This window comes from Micromys minutus (assembly GCF_963924665.1).
Source record: "Micromys minutus genome assembly, chromosome: 20".
Classification (NCBI taxonomy): Eukaryota; Metazoa; Chordata; class Mammalia; order Rodentia; family Muridae; genus Micromys; species Micromys minutus.
Genome location: NC_137955.1, coordinates 5,130,240 through 5,137,650, shown reverse-complemented (window position 1 = coordinate 5,137,650; position 7,411 = coordinate 5,130,240). Strand labels below are relative to the sequence as shown.

At 43.4% G+C, this 7,411-nt stretch overlaps 1 pseudogene across 1 annotated transcript; it reads left to right on the top strand.

The window, feature by feature from the left end:
- Positions 1 to 298: 298 nt before the first annotated feature.
- On the top strand, positions 299 to 738 carry LOC308433730 (large ribosomal subunit protein uL15-like; annotated as a pseudogene). Its single transcript has one exon. The product of its transcript is annotated as a large ribosomal subunit protein uL15-like (transcript).
- The last annotated feature ends 6,673 nt before the right edge of the window (positions 739 to 7,411 follow it).

Here is a 7,411-nt window from a genome sequence, read left to right as displayed (position 1 = left end):
ACAGAAACCAGAGAAGTTGGATAGCCCGGGCTCTGCAGTTACAAGGAGGTTCTGAGCAGCCTGATACTGGTGATGGGTGTCTAACTCAGGTCCTCTTTAAAGAGCAGTGTGTGCTCTTAACTTCTAAGGCGCTCTCCAGCCCCCACAAGTAAGAATTTTAGACATCTACTGAGAGAAGTTTAATGGTCACAAACAGTAGAAACGTCAAATTTAGTTGCTTTTCATCTCCAAATTCATCCTTGATTTTCAGCACCTTGGAAACGAACAACCCCCCCCCTCTTCCTTTTCTGTCACCGCCATGTCATCCAGACTGAGAAAGACCCGGAAACTCCGGAGCCACGTGAGCCACGGCCACAGTCACATCGGTAAGCACAGCAAGCATCCTGGAGGCCGAGGCAATTCTGGAGGCGTGTGTCACCACAGGATCAACTGACAAATGTCACCCAGGTTACTTCGGCAAAGTTGGTGTGTGGCAGTACCACTTGGAGAGGAACCAGAGCTTCTGCCCAACTGTCAGCCTGGATAAATTATGGACGTTGGTCAGCGAGCACACACGGGTCAATGCAGCAAAAAACAAGACTGGAGCTGCTCCCATCACTGATGCTGTTCCATCAGGCTACTACAAAGTTCTTGGGAAGGGAGAGCTCCCTAAGCAGCCTGTCATCGTGAAGGACAAATTCTTCAGCAGAAGAGCTGAAGATAAAGGGTGTTGGAGGTGCTTGTGTTCTAGCGGCTTAAAGCCACTTTGGAGGTTAATTAAATGCTAACATTTTCCATGGGGGAGGTGGGTAGGGGAGAGAAAACGAACAGCTGATGGTGCAATATTAAACATTGTCAGCAGAGGGTGGTAGAGAATCAATACAGCAGGAAAAGATTCCACACCCCCAGTTCAGGTGAGCTTTTACTCTTTCTGTAACATATGGTTTCATCAGGAACAGCAATACCTGGTTATACATCACCATGCTTTCAGAGCAGGGAAGTGTCTTTGGTCTAGGGTCCTGCAGAGCATGCCACACAAACAAGTCTTGAGCAATATTACCAACCAGCTGGGCCTTAAGTGACAGGATGTTTATCGTGGCAATGTTATCATCATTACACACAGGGAGGAGGGAGCCTTAACTGAGGAATTACAGGATTGACCTGTGCAAATGCCTTTTTTGTTGTTACTTGACTTAGGAGAGGCCAGCCCACTATGGGTGGAGCTATCCTTAGGCAGGTGGGCGTGGGGTGTAAGAAAGGTACCTGAACCATGAGCCAGTGAGCAAGTCAGAGTCCCTATGTGGAAATTACACAGTGCAAGCCCAGCAAATCTGAGTGATTCCTGAAACCTACCTGAAGGTGGAGTAGGTGAGAACTGACCACAAAGTTGTCCTCTGATCTCCATGCACACTGGCATGCGTGTATATGCGTGCACATGTGTACATACACACTGGCAGTAAAAATGTTAGGAAGTTAGTTTTTGCATATGTGTGTGGTCTCATGTGCGTCATGTGTGTGCAGAAGCCTGAGGAGGCCAGAAGATGGGATATAATCTCCTGGAACTAGAGATACATTACATACACACACACACACACACACACACACACACACACACACAGATGTGTGTATCAACTGGGGTGTTGGCAACTAATTCAGGGTCCTCCGAGAGAACAGTAAGTGTTCTTAACCCTATAAATAAAAAATTTTAGAAAGGTCTAATATCAGGATTGAAAGATGGAACATTACTAATAACCTTAATTGCAGTGAAATTGAAGAAATTATAAGGTGTCCCTTGAAGCCAGACTTGGTAATGCTTACCTGTAAGTTGAATTTTTTTAAATTTTATTTTAAATGATGGTGCTTAAACACTGTAATCTCTCTTTTACAGTGTTTAATCTCCACTACCCATTAGAGGAAGTGGAGAAGAAAGGATATAGGGTGGGGAATGAGAGTGGACCTGTTTAGAAAGGTTTTTTTGGAGCGACACCCATCTGTGTTGTTCGGTTCACAGGTCAGCGGGCAGTGGCAGCTCGAAAACATCTCATAGATGACACCAGCAGTCCAGTTCTGTAGAGTCCAGTTAGACAGCAGAGACAGCCAGGCCTCAGCCTTGGCTTGGGTCATCAGGAAGGACCCAGAGGGCCACCAGGGGAAGTTCTCAGCTGTGTCTCTCAGGGAAGCAAAGATCAGGGAAGACTCCAACCCCACAACTGTTGCACAGCTAGCAGTACCAGCCAGCCTAGCTCTGTCTCCCTCACTCTGTGGAGGTATACCCTTCAAACATCACGTGTCCTCCATGTGCCTTGCCTCAGCACATTCATCCAATCAGCCTGAATCCTCAGAGTCCTGACAAATGCAGCTCAACTATGTAATGTAAGGCGGACCAATACACACTGGTAGCAAAGAATCCTCCATCATCTCCTTCACATGCTTGCTTTAGTAGAACATTCTCTCCCCAGTGTCTGCTTCAGTGAAACTTTCCTTCATGAATCTGCCTCAGCCTTTCACACCTATGTCCACTTTAAAGAAACGTTCCTTCACATGTTTGCCCCAGCAAAACACCATCTAACCAACTTTCCGAAGAACCTTTAAGTTTCTACTTCGCTTACCTGTAATCTCAACCTATAGGAGGTACAGTCAGGAAATCATAAGTTTAAAGCCAGCCAGTGCTATATACTAAAAGCCTGCCTTAAACAAAGCAAAAACAAAGTGTCTACCAATGCATGATAAATTACACATACACACACACACACACACACACACACACACACACACACACACACACACACCATAAAGACAAAGAATTTCAGCAAAATATAAGGACCATATATTATGCCCATGTGAAATTTTTCTTAGAAATACTATATAATTATATCAGTAAATGAAAATGGGATTTGAAAAATACCACATCAATTTATGACAAAAACTAAAAAAGAAAAAAATCTAGGAATATAAGGGAACTTTCTTATGTTAGAATCAATTTGGGAAAGACTAAGGACAAAACCCAAAATGCTTATGGCTGGAGGTGAAGTGCTTGCCTGGTGTGCAAGAGACCCTGGGGTTTGCAGCAAGAGGAGCAAAGAAACATAAATCTACAGCGAGCCCGTCACAGACAAGAAGTAGACTTCTTGGATCCTGAATGAAAAATGTCTTGTGGTTTAGAAGAAAAAGTGAAGACTTCCTGCTTCACTCCTGGGAGGGTCTTGCTCCAAGCACAGGTGTACATGCACATGTATCAGACAGGATGCATTTTCTCTCCCTCCCCTCTTCTCTCTCTTCCCTTCCCTCCCACTCTAACTCAGGAGCTTAGGAATCCCAGCTAAGTGTTCTGCCACATCCCAATGTTCTCCTCAGTTCTTGGTTTTTCTAGTCAAGGTATCCTCATTTGGCCAAACTGGCCTCAGGTTTGTGAGTATCTGCCCCAACCCCACAAGAGATAGAGTAACAGTGTGTTTTAACTGGCCACAACCATATTTACTTCCAATCTCAAGTCAAAAGCATGTCCACGATAGAACTCATTGTTCTCTGTTCTTTCCTCATAAGGCCATTCTTCCTTTCTACTGTTTAACATAAATTATGGCATCATTTACTCCATCCTCCAAACTGGAGACTTTAACATCTGGTGTTTCTAGATTGATAAAAGATCAGTGAGCTACACTTACTTCCCTCTAAACCAGTGTTCCTTAAAATGCAGTACACATTCCCCCACCCCTGGCATTGTCACCTGAACTCGTAAGTTTATATTACAGACCTCACTCTCAAATTACTGAGCCAGAAATTACAGTGCTTCCATAAATTGCCCCAAACTCAAGTTGGAGCCAGTGTTCTAAGCTTGAATTCTAGGGGTCTGTAATTGTGCCAAAATGAATGTATGTACACTGTCTATTTCTGAGTTCATAACTTCATTCTTCTATCAGGTTTGTTCAAATCTCAGATGGTTTATTGCTTGCCATTATTAAGACCACTTACCTTTGTTTTGTATCTTATTTAGCTCATGCTGAGTACTGCAACGAATACCTACCCAGACTCTTTGCCTCTAATCTCCATCAGCCTTTAAATGTATTTAGGCACTGCAGTGAGAGAGGAGATAATCCAGCAACATGGCTGCTTTGATCACATTCGAAGATCTTCTGTGTCATCTGGCTGACATACAGCCACTTCACATACCATTAATCCCTCTGGCTGGAATCCTTTAACTCCAAACTCTGGCATCTAATTGAGGAGTAGACAAAGTGGCAAATCAGAGACAGGAAACACCCAACATTCAGAACAGCGGTTGCAGAGCAGCACAGAGGGAGTGAGTGCAGTGCAGAGCAGTGGAGCTGAGTCAGTGAGTGGGGAACCACTGCAGTGAGTGCTGCAGAGCAGTGGAGCTGAGTAAGTGGGGAGCCACTGCAGTGAGTGCTGCAGAGCAGTGCAGTGGAGCTGAGTCAGTGAGTGGGGAGCCACTGCAGTGAGTGCTGCAGTGCAGTGCAGTGGAGCTGAGTCAGTGAGTGGGGAGCCACTGCAGTGAGTGCTGCAGTGCAGTGCAGTGGAGCTGAGTCAGTGAGTGGGGAGCCACTGCAGTGAGTGCTGCAGTGCAGTGCAGTGGAGCTGAGTCAGTGAGTGGGGAGCCACTGCAGTGAGTGCTGCAGTGCAGTGCAGTGGAGCTGAGTAAGTGAGTGGGGAGCCACTGCAGTGAGTGCTGCAGTGCAGTGGAGCTGAGTCAGTGAGTGGGGAGCCACTGCAGTGAGTGCTGCAGTGCAGTGCAGTGGAGCTGAGTCAGTGAGTGGGGAGCCACTGCAGTGAGTGCTGCAGTGTAGTGCAGTGGAGCTGAGTAAGTGGGGAGCCACTGCAGTGAGTGCTGCAGAGCAGTGCAAGTCAGCAGAGGCAGCTCAAGCCAGAGAATAAGAAAGAACCAGAAGATTAGAACAAAGTGCCAGAGTGAGTTTGAAGCCAAGCAGAGCAATTCAGTGAGAAGCTCAGAGAAACCAGACTGAATCAGTCACTTTGGAAAAGAGTTTGAGCCAGAACAGCTAAGTTGAACCAGCCAGGCAGAGTTCAGATAGAACTAGAAAGGGTGAGCTTACTCAGCAGTAAGCCTCCAAGACAACAATTACAGAAGGTGAATGAGGGATTAAAGGCAAACTGTCAGGTTCCAGGTGAAATATATAAGATAAATAAACCTTGTATTTCATTTGAAAACTCAAACTGTAATATAGTGGGTGTTTCTTTTTTTAAGATTTATTTATTTATTATATATAAGTAACACTGCAGCTGTCTTCAGACACAAGAAGAGGGCATCAAATCTCACTACAGATGGCTGTGAGCCACCATGTGGTTGCTGGGATTTGAACCTAGGACCTCTGGATCAATAGTCAGTGCTCTTAACCACTGAGCCATCTCTCAAGCCTACAGTGAGTGTTTTTGATGGAGACATTTACCTGAACAGAAGTTCTCACCTTTCTTTATTTTGCACTGATAATTCTGGTAATTAAAAAAAAAATACATTATGATGCTCAGGCCATCTGCCACCAGGAAGAGTGGCAATCCACGGACGCAGGCAAGGTACACGGGAGAGACGGGAACCAATCACTGACAACAAAATGGCAAGAAGAAAGCGAAAGAACGTACCCAATGGAAACTAAGACAACCTGACAACACCAAAACCCAGCGCTCCCATCACAGCAAACAGTGGAATGCCAAACACTCCAGAAAAAGAAGACACAGACCCGAAATCATACCTAAAAATGATGATAGAGATCCTTAAACAATAACAGGAGGAAAAGCATAAAGAAATAGAAGCTTTTAAAGAGGAAACAAGAAAAACACTCAAAGAAATCAAAGAACTAGAGGAAAACAGAACCAAAGAGATGAAGGAATTGAAGAAGGAATTTAAAATGGAAATGGAAACAATAAAGAAAACACTAAAAGAGATAACCCTGGAGGTAGAAAACCTAAAAAAGAAATCAGAGTCACAGATGCAAGCATCTCCAACAGACTACAAGAGACAGAAGAGAGAATCTGAGGGGCCGAAGACAACATGAAAAACATAGACAAAACAGTCAGAGAAGATGCAAAAGGCAAAAAGCTCCTAACCCAAAATATCCAGGAGATCCAGGACACAATGAGAAGACTAAGGATAATAGGAATAGAAGAGGGCGAAGAATATCAACTAAGAGACACAGTAAATATTATCAAGAAAATTGTAGAAGAAAACTTCCCTACCCTTAAGAATGAGATTACCATGAGCATAAAAGAAGCCTACAGAACTCCAAATAGAGTGGACAAGAAAAGAAATTCCTCCCGACACATAATAGTCAAAACGCCAAGTGCCCAAAGCAAAGCAAAGCAAAGAAAGAATACTAAAAGCAGTAAGGGAAAAAGGTCATGTAACATATAAAGGCAGAACAATCAGAATCACACCTGACTTCTCAACAGAGACTATGAAAGCTAGAAGATCCTGGACAGACATCCTGCAGACCCTAAGAAAACACAAGCGTCAACCCAAGCTGCTATACCCAGCAAAACTCTCAATTACCATAGATGGAGATACCAAGATATTCCAGGACAAAACTAAATTTACACAATATCTGACCACAAACCCAGCACAACAATGAATTATAGGTGGAAAACCCAAAACAAGGAGGGAAACTACATCCTAGTAAAAGCTAGAAAATACCTAAGCAAGAAAACCAAAAGAAGAAAGACACATAGGCACAAATCTATCTCTAAAAGCAAAAATAGCAGGAAAAAGAAACCACTATTCCTTAATATCTGTTAACATAAATAGACTCAATTCCCAATAAAATGACATAGGCTATCAGACTGGATACATAAACAAAATCCAGCATTTTGCTGCATACAGGAAACTCATCTCAGAGACAAAGACAGACACTATCTCGGAATAAAAGGTTGGGAAACAACCTTCCAAGCAAATGTCCCCAAGAAGCAAGCTGGAGTGGTCATTCTAATATCGAATAAAGTAGATTTTCAACAAAAAGTTATCAAAAAAGATAAAAAGGACACTTTTTACTCATTACAGGGAAAAATTGTCAGGAGGAAGTCTCAATCCTTAACATATATCCTCCAAACACAAGAGCACCCATATTCATAAAACCCTACTAAAGCTTAAAAATACATTGCACCCCACACAATAATAGTGGGAGACCTTAATATTCCACTCTCACCAATGGACAGATCATGGAAACAGAAACTGAACAAGGCCATAGTGAAACTAGCAGAGGTTATGAACCAGTTGGAATTAATAGACATCCACAGAACATTCCATCCTAAAACAAAAGAATACACCTTCTTCTCAGCACATCACGGCACCTTCTCCAAAGTTCACCATATAATCGGTCACAAAACAAGCCACAATAGATATAAGAAGATTGAAATACTCCCATGCATCTTATCAGATCACCATGGTCTAAGGCTGGTCTTTAATAAC